The sequence below is a fragment of the Balaenoptera physalus genome, assembly GCF_965194825.1.
Source record: "Balaenoptera physalus genome assembly, chromosome: 13".
Taxonomy (NCBI): domain Eukaryota; kingdom Metazoa; phylum Chordata; class Mammalia; order Artiodactyla; family Balaenopteridae; genus Balaenoptera; species Balaenoptera physalus.
The window spans coordinates 95627594-95640891 of NC_138892.1; the positions used below are offsets into that span (position 1 = coordinate 95627594).

Genomic DNA, 13298 nt, shown 5'->3' on the forward strand with positions numbered 1-13298 from the left:
TGGAGAAAAAGGATGTGAACCTAGATGACCCTGACTCTTTCCTAACCTAAGGAAAGAAAGTAAAAATATGTTCTTAGGCCAAATCTAAAGACCAGAAAAACTTTAGCTTCCTCCTAAAGACAGGACGCATCGCTGAGTAGGATGCGAAAAGATGAAATGCTCGTGAATCATAAGGAAACTCAAATAAAGAGGCCCTTAACTTCTATTTATATACCTCTTTAAAAGTGTATTAAATTATTTTCCCAACTAATGTTATCAAGTGAAATCTTCCATCTGGCTGCACTGAGAAAGAATTTCAAAGTTGTGGAATCGTAGAATCAGAGCTGGAAGTAACCTGAGTGTCTTTTCAGCCAACCCCCTCATTTTTCTTTCAGCAATTCTGGGGTGTGATGTAAACAGACTGTAGCGAGTCCACGTGCGCCAGACTTGCTCATTAAAAAAACACAAAACGGCTCTGACACTCCTGTGTTCCTTTCCAGCTACTATCTGTCCCTCTTCCTTCCTAGTGAACCTCCTTGCAGTAGCAGTCTACATTTGCTCTCTCCACTTCTTTGCCTTCCTTTCCCCTCCCCAGGCCACAGAGCTGCCCCTCCATTGAAACCATCCTCACTCAAGGCCCCTCACAAAACTCGCTCTTCCGTCTGTGCAAAGAGGGCTTCAGAGCGAGATGGCTGGACTTGAAATCTTGCTTCTGTCGTTTACTTCCTGTGTAACCCTGGGCAACTTCACCTCTCTGTGCCTCATTTTCTCATCTATAAAGAGGGGATGATCATCATCACCCCTGCTTCACGAGGTTGTTTTGAGAATTGAATGAGTCAAGCCGTGTAAACTGCTTAAAATGGTCTCTGGCATGTTATAATCCCTTAATAAAATAAATCTGAGTTCTTAGCTATCATTATCTTTTTTTTTTTTTTTGGCTGCGTTGGGTCTTCATTGCTGCACGTGGGCTTTCTCTAGTTGTGGTGAGCGGCGCTACTCTTCGTTGCGGTGCGTGGGCTTCTCACGGTGGTGGCTTCTCTGTTGCAAAGCACCGACTCTAGGAGCACAGGCTTCAGTGGTTGCAGCGTGCGGGCTCTAGGGCACGCCGGCTTCAGTAGTTGTGGCACACGGGCTCAGTAGTTGTGGCTCGCGGGCTCTAGAGCGCTGGCTCAGTAGCTGTGGCGCATGGGCTTAGCTGCTCCGCGGCATGTGGGATCTTATGGAACGACCAGGGATGGAACCCATGTCCCCTGCATTGGCGGGCGGATTCTTTAACCACTGCGCCACCGGGGAAGCCCCATTATCTTTCTTGATAGCTTTGTAGTCTTACTGCTAACCAGTTCCCTCCTTCCAAGCTTCCTTCCATCCCTCCCTCTTTCCTTCTTTCCCTACTTCCCTTTTTTACAAGTATTTGCGTGTCTCTTTATCCTGTACCAGGACACTGGGGCTACGGTAATGAGCAAGACAGCACATGCTAGTTCTCATGGGCTTAAACTCCTAGTTTTCCTCTTACCACTCTATTAGCTGCTTCTTAGTTTTCAGTGGACATTCCTTTTCCTCCCTCTGCCTCTCGACCTCTTAAATTATCCTCGAATTTGGTCTTCTTATCCTAACATATTTTCCTGAAGATAAAGGCATCCATCCATAAAGGCTATTCCAAACCTGTCTTCTGTCTTGACTTTACTCCTAGGTCAACCCTTCCAACTACATATTAGTTGTCTTCACCTATTGCAGAGAGACTTCAATCCCAAGATGTACAACCCAGGATAGATAATCTCCCCAGTGCAGCCTCCTTTCACCATTCCTGGTTTTACCGTGTGGTCAACGGCACCACCACCCATCTGGACACTTACATCAGGATCCTCTGCCTTCATCTACTTCCCCCACTTCAATCACATCACAATTCTACTTGCTTCGCAAGTGTGGTCTCTCTTCTCTATTCCCACTTTCTTCATTCAGGCCCTCTTTATTTTCCTCTTTGTAGAAGACCAGCCTTCTCAATGATCTCTACTTCCTGTCTTCTGTTCCACCCATCTATGCTCACACATTTTCTAAGACAAAAACCTGATCGTTAATTCAATCGTGTATTCATTCACTCATTTACTCACTTGCTCTCTCACTTATTTACTTAATAACGTTGAATGAAAACCCACTGTGTGCTGAGCACAGATCATTTTATTTCCCCCTAAATTCCTTCCAAGGTACCTTGACTCCTTTTAATTACCCTTGTGTCTCTGTACATTCTGAGTCCTCCCTGCCTCCACACACGCCTTGTTCCCTTGACAAGCCACTACATGCTCTTCATAACTCAGCTCAAATTTCTCCTCATTCATTCATTTATTCATTCACTCATTCAACTCTGTCCAGTGCTGGGGATAGAGCAGTAAATACAACTGATAAATCCCTGCTCCCACAGAATTTACATGAGGGAAACAGACAATAAATAATTGGACAAGGTGATTGCAGGTTGTGATAAGGGCTGAGGAAAAAAAAGACAAAGTCAGGCAATAGGGAGAAAGCAAGAGAAAGAGTTGAGTTTGTGTGTGTGTGTGTGTGTATGTGTGTGTGTCTAGGGGGTACAGTTTTTTTTTTTTTAAATTGAAGTATAGTTGATTTACAATGTTGTGTTAGTTTCAGGTGTAGAGCAAAGTGATTCAGCTTTATATATATACATTTTTTTAGATTCTTTTCCATTATAGGTTATTACAAGCTATTGAATATAATTCCCTGTGCTATACAGTAGGCTCTTGTTGGTTATCCATTTTATATATAGTAGTGTGTGTATGTTAATGCCAAAGTCTTAATTTATCCTTCCCCTTGGGTGGTACAGTTTTAAATAGGGTGACTGGTCAGAGAAATCTTTTCTGATGAGGTAGCATTTGAGCTGAGACCTGAATGAAGTGAGAGAGTGAGCCATGTCGATATCTGAAAGAAGAGCGTTAGGGGTCAGGGAACAGCCAGTGCTAGGGCTGCGGTGGAAGCAGGCCAGGGTGCTCAAGGAACAGTAAGGAGGTTGGAAGGTGGTCAGCGAAGGGCGGTTGAGTGAGTCCCTGTGATGCCAGCCTGATTTTGCACAGCAGAGTTGAGCGTTCATTTCTCTGTGGCTCAGATAGTGCTTGGTATTACATTGTGCTGTTACAACATGGCATATGGTTGTCTCTATTTATTTCTGTCTGTTTAATTGCTAATACTGCAAGCCATCAAGGGTGGGGACCATTTTGTACTCCTTTTTATATCCCCAAAGCCCATCCCTGAGCTTGGCAGGTGCTTGAACCTTTGCTAAGTGGATGAATCAGAGGCCTTTAGATGCTTTCTTACTAGTGAGCCATCTGATTGGGTTTTTGGGTTCTTAACTGCTTTCAATACTTTTCTTTCATCATGTCACTCTCTTAGCACCTGGTATTGATCTTTCACTTGCTTTGGCTACTTTGCTACTGGAAACTTGAATCACGGACGTTCCTGCATTGATTTCCAGTCATGACTCTCCACTCCTCCCCAGGTTTCTTCGTCTTGCAGTGATAGGTGTGCCTTGTGTGGGCAACACCAAGGAAGGGCTCTACGTATTGGAGCTGTGGAAAGCTCACAGCAGGAGCACTAATAAATGAAGATAAATGTACAGAGTGGGGTCAGAATACAGAAGGACTTGCAAGTTGAGTAAAGAAGAAAAATACAGGCAAGTGACTGTGATGATTTAGAAATGTCACCCTGAGATCGTACTTTAAGGTTTTATAAATACCTTAATATTTATTGTCATCACTTATTTTTTGTGCAAGAGTAAATAAACTTTAGCCCTTAGCTTATTTGCATATGACCAAAAGGTCATATATGCATATATTAGAATAGCATGCTTTCACAAGATGTCCGTTTCTGAAAGTAGGTGACATCTATAAAATGAGACATTGTATTTCTTTTTTTTTAGAACAGGAAGTTAGGGTTGCTTTTTTAAGGATAAAAATCTCAAAAACTGTGAATACAGGTGACAATCATTAGCAAACCAAAGCCTCTAACTTGTTGAAATAGGTGGTGTCAAGAATGCAAGCAAAATGCACATATCATGAAATAACTCTAGCACTCCTTATGTATAATCTACTTACTCTATTTCATACATGATTATAATAACTTGGTTATCTATTTTTTTTTCAGGTCATAGCCGATTAAACATAATAAATTATCCGGGCAGGAAGGTGGTAGAGGAAGTCACAGCAACAAAATGGATGGAAGGCACACAGGAGGCAGAAAGACATAAAGAAACAGACATCAAGCCCTCAAAATGATAGCCATTTAGAGTCTCAAATGCAGGGCAAGCAAGGCAGTTACTCCTTGTGGCACCATCATACAGGTGCATAACAGCTTTATCTGCAAGGTCAAGTCAAAAGTTTTTTAAAAAGTTGTTTGTTTCTTTTTTCAAATTTCATTTGGTGACAAAGCCTGACTTGAGTTGTGCTTGTTTGATAGCAAATCTAATCTGAGGGGCTATGAGGCTACTTATGAACTTCGTTCTAATTTGTGTGAATATGATTTGCTGCAGAAATAATGTGTTAATTACAGACCCTGCTGGGGTGCTATGAATACGTACGTGGTATAAGCATCACGTTACCTTCACAAGATGCAAACATCTGGTTGCAAGGGTTTGGATAAGGAATTGTGTACTTGTGTAGTACAACGTGCACAATGGTAACTATGGTTAGTAAGATAAACACTCTGCTTAATAAGAAAGTGTGCAAAATGCTTTGAAAGCTTTGCATTAAAAAAAAGTGTTCATTAAAGGAAAGGAAAGTGTATTCGGAAAGCCAACACGCGTTTAGAGATTTCTCTGTGTGTGTGTGTGTGTGTGTGTGTGTGTGTGTGTGTGTGTGTATCCAAGTTCTTTAAGATGAAATTAGACTTGGAATCTGGGGGATATTTTTGCTGTTGTCTTGCCAAAACTTGGATTTAAGCACTGTTATCAGGAAAATTATCTTTAAGGTTGCTGGAGTTTTCTTGAGCACCAGGGCTATTGGAGTGAGAAAGCTGAGAGATGCGAATTTGCTTCTTAAAACCTTTAAATTTGTAATAGGAGTTCTCTTTTGTTTTGTTTTATTCCCCTCCCACCTCCCCCGCCCCAGGATTCTACTGTCAATGGAGAAAAAAATTGGGGTGCCAACTTAAGGAAACAGAGTCTGCATTTGCAATTCCAATGAGGTCCCCAAGGGGAATTGTTAAATAGCCTGAGGGTTATTTTGGCTCAGTAAACTAAAGATACTTTAGACTTTAGGGATGGAAATTTTAAAACTCTAGCTGAATTCTAGAGGGAGTAAAGAATTCAGAAACACAAAATTCACAAAATATTACAATGTTAAATTTTCTCTGCCACAAAATAATACAGGTCCATGGTTAAAAATTCAAATATTATAGAAGTATATTAACCGAAATAGTGAAAGGAACTCCTGCCTCCACCGTCATCTCTCTCCCTATAAAAGAAACTGTTAAAATATGGCTTGTATTTCTCTAGCTGTTATTCTTTTTTTACATAAATTCATTCCTACTACAGAGTGTATTGCAACTCATCTTTCCCCTCACACCACTTAACAACTATATATCTTGATGTCCATCCAAGTTAGTAGTTAATATAACCACCTCATTCTTTTTCATCATGAGATAGAATTCCATTTTCTGGCTTTACTGTAATTTAAAATTAACCAGTTTCTGAAGGTTTACTTTTCGCCATGGTTATTTTATTTTTCTCCTTTGATTGTCATCTGTTTTCCTGGTTAGGCACAAGTAGAAAAATAAAAAGCTTAGATTTGATTAGAAAAAGCTGTAAATAGTGAGATAACTGTCAAATGGCAAATTTCCAGTTCTGTGGAACGAGCAGTACAGTTATCTCAAAAAGATGAAACAAGTGATGTCGCTTCTGAATTTTAAAGAATATTCAGGTGTTACTAGTAAAGGAATGAGTAACTCTCAGGTTTGAGAATTAAATTTTCCTCAGCTGTACTGAGGCATTAGAATTTTTGGAGGAAATAAGCCTTATTGTAAAAATAAACTTTCACATTTAAAAATAGGGACAGAGTATCTGTGGTCCTGCTTGGAAAGGAGTGTTTTATGTACAGAGCTCACCAGACATTCAAAGGTCAGGGATAATAGACGATGAGGCATTCTGATGACTGTGTCCAGGTAAATAAGAGAACGGTCACTGGATCGCTTTCACCACAAATCAGAGTAACAATTGCTCTGTCCCTCCTCTGTCATTGTATGCAATTCAACAATCTTTTCCTCCGCGGGAGCAAGGAGTGTAATTAAGGTGAACACCTGTGACACACATTACATTACTATTGCAATTTATCTATAAAGTCTCCCTGTTCCATTTCCCTTCCTGCCCCTCAGAAGTAACCACTGTTCTTAATTTTATGATAAACATTCCTTTGTTTACATACCAGTTTTAGCAAATATATATGTGTTCCTAAATAATATATCATTTAGTTTTGCTTGTTCCTGAGCTTTGTAAAAAGGGCAACTTACTGCACATAATTTTCTGTGATCTTAGAAACTTTATGTTTCTAAGAGTAATTTATTCTGCTGAATGTGGTGGTTGCTTCCTCACGTTCACTGCTATAGAATATTTCATGATCTGACTATATCAATATTTATTTCTCTTTTTTTTTCAGTTCAAAGTATTTTTACATTTTCAGTCACGATTTCCTCTTTGATCTATGGTTATTTGGAAGTCTATTTCTAAATCCCACTTATTTAAGTGAATCTTTCGAAATTAAAAGGTACTGTTATTTAAATTTTAAGTTAAATCTTAACAAAAAAAATTAGTCTGAAATATATTTCTAACTCTATTGCTTTGCAAGCAGAGATTACAAGGTTTAGATTAGGGATCAACAAACCAAGCCACCACATGTTTTTCTACAGCTTGTGAGCTAAGAATGGTCGGCACGTTTTAAATGGTTGAAAAACACAAATATTTTGAGGTATGTATAAATTAAATAAAATTCAAATTCAGAGTGCCTAAATAAAGTTTTATTGAAATATGGCTATGGTCATTTGCTTAATTACAATCCTTGTTCCTGCAGGAGGAGAAGATAATTGAATTGCATAAGCATATTGACTGTGACAGCTTTCAAGTTACAGGGGCAGACTTGAGTGGTTGCAATAGAGACCCATTGACCTGCAAAGCTAAGGTATTTACTATCTAGTGCTTTACAGAAAAAGTTTTTCAACTCCCGGTCTAAATAATCCAAATTCTTTGAAATATGTTAAGGTACACTGGTGAATTTATGTAAATATTTCTTACGGGTTTGATGAGAATGTGTATTCTCGTATTGCTGTATGTCGACACTGTAATCTCTAAATATTGTATACCTATATATCTATATCTATCTATGTACATGGAGTTGTCAATAACTTATCAATAGGTGAGAGAGTATTGAAGTAGCCCCACCATAATGGTGGATTTATCAATTTCTCCTTGTAGATTTGATCATTATGTGGTGCCCTTTCTATCCCCAATAATGCTTTTTTATCTTAAAGTCCATTGTGATTGTGTGATTTTAATGTAGCTACACCAGTCTTCTTTTCATTATTATATACCTGATATATCTTATGGTTTCCATGTCCTTATGTTTGTAAATAGCATATAGCTATGTTTTTAAAAACTACTTTTACTCTGTCTTTTAGCTGTAGAGTTTAATCCATTTATGTTGTGATTACTTACATATTTGAATGTTTTTCCCTTTGGTCTTTCCTTTCTAGTTTCTATTTGGCCCTCTTTTTCTACACTTCTTTCTTGTATTTTTAAAATTTTCTTTGCATAGGGTAGACAGGTGGAGATACTGTTATGTTTATTTGTTTATTTCTTATTGCCTTTCTCTTCCTCTACTGTTTTGGAATTCCCGCATTCTGTGTCTATTCTTTCAGAGTCTTTAAGATACTGTAGAACATAACCACCAAAGCCATGCTCTCTGGAGCTGAGCTGTTGGAGTTCAAATTCCAACTTCGTCACACGGTAGTTAGATGACTTATGGCTCATGTTTTTGTGTCTTTTATTTTCCCCGATGTATAAAATGGAGACTGTCAGAAGATTGTTGTAAGAATGTAAATGAGTTGATACATAAACAGCATTTAAACATTGTAAATATCATATGGGTAGTTTCTCTTGAAATTCTATCTTGAATGTTTTTCTTACAGACATTTAAAATTAATACTTTAACCCCCTCAAAACAATACAAGGACCGCAGAACAGTTTAACTCTGATCATCCTCCAGCTGATTTATGTTATTGCCCAATATTTTAATTGTGTTTTTTAACCCCACAAATTTGACATTATTATTATTATTATTTACAGGCCAATTTTCTTTAGATTACCCCAAATGTTTCTCAATTTATTTGCTCACCATTTTTTCCTTGCATCTCAGTATTTCTTATTGGGTCACTTCCTTCATCCAAAGGTGTGCTTTAGGAGTTCGTCTAGTGAAGGTGGTAAAAAACAAAGCTTTCATTTTTCTTATTTCCATTTTTTTTCTGGAAATATAATTTTTCTGGACACAAAATTATAGGTTGACAGTTTTTTTTTTTCAACATTTAGAAGATATTCTAGTGTCTTCTGGCTGCCATTATTGCTGTTGAAAATTCTTTGGTCTACTTGTTTTTCTTCTCGCAATGCTTTTAATATGGCCTTTTCCTCTGGTGTTTTGCAATTTCTTTCTCGTGTATCTTGGTTTGGTTTTCTTTTCATGTATATTATTTGATACATGTATATGTTGTTCTTTCTCTTTCTGGTTTTCTTTTTAGGTATTCTACTTGATACGTGTATATGCCAGTACTTCCCCTCTTGGTGGATTCACGTCTTATATTAATCTTGAAGCACTGTCAGAGATATACTATAACCTATATCTAATCTAAACAGTCTCTTCACCTCTAGCCTCTAACTTATTCTTTTTGGTGTCTCATTCTGGGATTCTGATTAGATAAATGTTACATCTTCACATTCTATCTTCCATAACTCTTTTTTAAAAAAATAAATTTATTTATTTATTTTTGGCTGCATTGGGTCTTGGTAGCTGTGCGCTGGCTTTCTCTAGTTGCAGCGAGAGGGGGCTACTTTTCATTGCAGTGCGGTGCAGTGCGCGGGCTTCTCATTGCGGTGGCTTCTCTTGTTGTGGAGCATGGGCTCTAGGCACGTGGGCTCAGTAGTTGTGGCTCGTGGGCTCAGTAGTTGTGGCTTGCATGCTCTAGAGCGCAGGCTCAGTAGTTGTGGCACACGGGCTTAGTTGCTCCACGGCATGTGGGATCTTCCTGGACCAGGGTTGGAACCCATGTCCCCTGCATTGGCAGGCGGATTCTTAACCACTGTGCCACCAGGGAAGTCCCCAAAATGTGATCTTATCCTCGTGAATATTCCACACGAGCTTGAGAAGAATGTGTATTCTGCTGTTGTTGGATGAAGTAGTCTACAGATGTCAATTATATCCAGTTAATAGATGGTGTTGTTGATTTCAACTATGTCCTTACTGATTTTCCACCTACTGGATCTACCCATTTCTGACAGAGGGGTGTTGTCATTTACTTGTTTTTGACTAATAAAGTTCCTTGTAGATAAGTAGGGGTTACAGTTGGAAAGACTCTTTGTTAAAAATATTTCACTTCCCTTCATGCTTCAAAATTTTCACACATCTACTTATATGGTATATAACAAATAAAGCATTTTCACATTCAAAGAATAAGCAAAAGTGAATTTGCTACACCCAAATAGATGTAAAGAACCATAACAAACAAGAAATATAGATATCAATTACAAGGTAAGAAGCAAGCTCAAGCAGTTTCTAAAGTGGGAGCAAAAATAATAATCCAGCAATTTGGCCTGTTTCTTCAGCAAGGCTAAATAAGAATGTCAGCTGTAGCCAAAATGAAATTAAGCATATCTCGACTTCAAGATATGCTCGAAATATTTAGATTAGATCATAAAAATAGTAATATTCTTAACTACCGTAAACATTATCTAACTTATCCACAGGTACATTTTGCATTACTTGGCTTTCAGACTGCCCACAAAGCTAAACACATCAGTCCCTAAGTGATACTCACACATCATACTGAGGGATTGGAGTAGAGAGGGTGTCTGAAGAATACATTTGATTCTTGGGAAGTTTACATATAGTTCTTGGTCTTCAGGTTACATTTAGCCATCATCATTTCTTCATATTTTCTGTATCTAGCCTTTACACCCAGCTATAGATTTTACCTGTTTCTCAAGTTTTGCTAGTGTACTTTGTATTTGGGAGACCCCATTCACTCCATGTATCTACCTTCATTCTGTTCTACATCATTTTCATCTCCCATACCAACATTAGCAAATGAAACCTTCAAGAAGGAAAAACTTGTATAAGGCAGCACAATAAACAGGGAGTCTGACATCAATTCTCAGCAAAAGTGTAAAAAGATTAACATTGGTTCTAAACACTTAGAAAAGTAATGGAGATCACTGATACCAAAACTGGTTCATTTTTCAAAAGGTCCTGTTTATTTTTCTTAAAGAGTTACTTGAACTTGTAGATTTAGGAATGCTGGAGACAGTGAATTTTCATTTCAGCAGAGCATGTAGAAAACCTTTTATGAAATCCTTCTTGGTTATAGCATTGTTGCATGAACTAAAGTGCTTGATCTTGAAAAGTATTGGTTCATAAATGATTATTATCTCAGAGATCATTTTTGGTGGTGGGCTGCAAGGCTCTTTTGTAAGCCTGTTTTATGTAACTGTTTTTTTTATTTTTTTTTAGACTTAGGTGGAAACAAAGAAGGCATGTTCATTAAATTTACAGATGTTATAAATTAAAAGTGATCGCTAATAATAACATTTTAAAATCTGAAATTATGTTCTAAAACAAACAAGATGAAATTTAATATGGTTTAAAGGTAAAAATTAGGTTTAAACATTAAATAATGGAAGTACAGACTATGTAAGGTGAAAGATATGGTTTAATTGTAGTCTATGTGAAATTGACTTGGATATTTGATCTGACTCTGTAATATGCTTGCTAAAAAACCTAATACAGGTTCGGGATGCATTATTGTCAGGGTATGCTTGGATCAAAGAGGCTGATCCCTGTGTGACTCGGTTCTCAGCCCACTGTATTTGAATGTTGTGTTCTCTTCTGAGTGTACAATTTAAGGAGAAAAGTGAAAAATCAAAGCACATTCAAAGCAGGGCATGGAGTGTGGTTATGAGGGCTCACCATTGCATTTGAAGAACAATGAAAGGTTCTAGAGATTTTGAAGAAGAGGAAAATATGAGAAGATCTGGTAGTCACTTAATAGTTGGTTCAAATAATTTAAGGCTTGCAATGTCTATAAGAAATGAGATTAATTTTGTGTGGCTCTTAGGGGCAGAACCAGCACCAGTGGTGTAAGTTAAGGGAAGTTGATTTGATGTTCACAAATCAAATGACACAAACTTTAGAGTTAAGCAACCCTGGATTTTAATTCTGGCATCAGCATTGGCTTTGGCAAAAGGAATGAAACTTCTGAGCTTCATTTTCCTGCTAAATAGGTATAACAAGGCTCATCTCATTTTAAGGATTAGAAATAATAATATAAAAATGGCTTAGTTCCTGGCATAGGTACTCGATGAAAAATTATAATTATACATAATATTGATAAAAATAGAGATTTCCAACAATGGAAAAGTTTAAGTGGTTGATGGTGTAGTGGAAACATTGGAGAGAGGATTTCTACTTAAGATAGCAGACTGGACTTAAGGTCTGTTCCAACTTTTAGGATAATGGTTTTATTTCCCATCTTGGTTTGAAATCTCTCTTTCCCCTGACTGCGCTTCTCCCTTGCTTCACAGAACAAGCAGGTCCAATGTACTTTAACCAAGTTTATTTTATAGACTTTCGTTGATTTCTGAGAGTCAAGTGACCTTAAAGAAGTTAGAAAGGAGGGGGTCATACCTATGACAAAGCTAGAGTTTCAAGAAGAAGCAAATGCAATGTCACAGATGGAAGGACTTCTCACTTAGTGGCTCCAGGGGCTACTGGGGGGAGAAGAAGGTTATAAAGTTGGTTAGGTCACGAGAGGCATTCTGTGAAATAAGCCTCCACTACTTCAAACCACATCAGGCTCTTGGCAAGAGCTACGAGAAAAATAGGATCCAAGGCAGGCGTGCAATGCGGGCGATGTGGGTCTGGGCTTGCCGCTTGCAGCTAAGGACCGGTAGTTTGGAGACTCCCCGGGACCGAATGGAGGCCCTTGGGTGCCACCAGTTTACGGCATGAGTTGAGGAGATTAAAAAAAAAAAAGGAAGCGACAAAAGGGGAAAAATAGGTGGGAGGGTCCCAGCAGGAAGACCAAGGCTGGAGGGTCTTTGGGTGTTGCAGGTTTACTGCCCGCAGGTTAGTGGCCACGAGCTGCACACTGAGACCCGGGGCGCTGTAACTGGCGCGCTCCCTCCGCCGGGAGCATCCACTCTTGCCCGGGGCAAACCCCTCCTCGCGCTCTACTCCTCACGCCTCCCAGCTGCTAGTGGGTCCTGCTAGGGCACTTCTGGAAACCCGTCGGCGGCTCAGAACTTCGGTCCGACTTTGATCGCGGCCTTGATAACTCGGCGCGTTGCCCTGCCCTCTCTCCTACCTTCCCTCTCCCGCCCACCCGGCCCCGCCGGCCAGTTCTCCGCCAGCGCTGCGGTCGACCAGATGCTTCGCGCCTCGGCTGCCGCCAAGACCCGGAGAGCGGAGCGGCTCCCGGCCGCGCGGCGCGCGCTCGCGGGCTCGCTCCCCGAGATGTACTGGGCATGCGCGGCGCGCGGCCGGCTCGGGCGAGCGGGTGAGCCGGCGGGCAGCTCCAGACTTCCCCGGCGGCGGCAGCGGCGGGCCAGGCGTTCCAGCCGAGCGCGAGGCCGGCGCTGAGCTCGCCCCGGAGACCGCGTCTCCTCGGCCGGGCGCAGACGGCGGCTGGGCGGCTCGCGGAGGATTGGGAGGGCGCGGTCCGGGTCGGGGGCTTTCTCCCGGCCGCCTCCCGCCGGGTGTGAGTTCGAGGCGCCTCCGGGGAAGCCGCGGCCCCGAGGGCAGATCCGAGGTAAGAGCCCCTCGGCGAAAGGCGCCCGCCGGGGTCCGGCGGCTCGGACTCTCCCTAGATTTTCAAAATCCGCCTTTGTGTGCCGGGATGGAGTGGTGCCAGGCGCTGCGTCCGCCTTCGTTCACTTTGACTGCTTTCAACTGGTGTCGGGAGCCAGGTGTGCGAGGGCGCTGCCGCCGAAGTGCGTTCGCGGGCGGGTCCCGGGGCGCCCGGAGTCGGTGCCGACCCTCGGTCGCCCGCCGCACCCGGGGCTCCTGCACGGT

The 13298-nt window shown here is 40.8% G+C and overlaps 1 protein-coding gene across 6 annotated transcripts in view; it reads left to right on the forward strand.

The window, feature by feature from the left end:
- The first annotated feature begins 12812 nt into the window (after positions 1-12812).
- The window catches only part of EPS8 (EGFR pathway substrate 8, signaling adaptor), a 211352-nt gene continuing 210866 nt past the window's right edge, over positions 12813-13298 (forward strand). For 2 of the 6 annotated variants that reach the window (XM_082421930.1, XM_082421937.1), the window contains exon 1: positions 12814-13035. The gene's annotated coding sequence lies outside the window, so the exon portion shown is untranslated. Of the gene's footprint in view, positions 13036-13298 lie in introns of all 6 variants that reach the window. The other 4 variants (XM_082421942.1, XM_082421941.1, XM_082421931.1 and 1 more) reach the window with 3 other exon arrangements.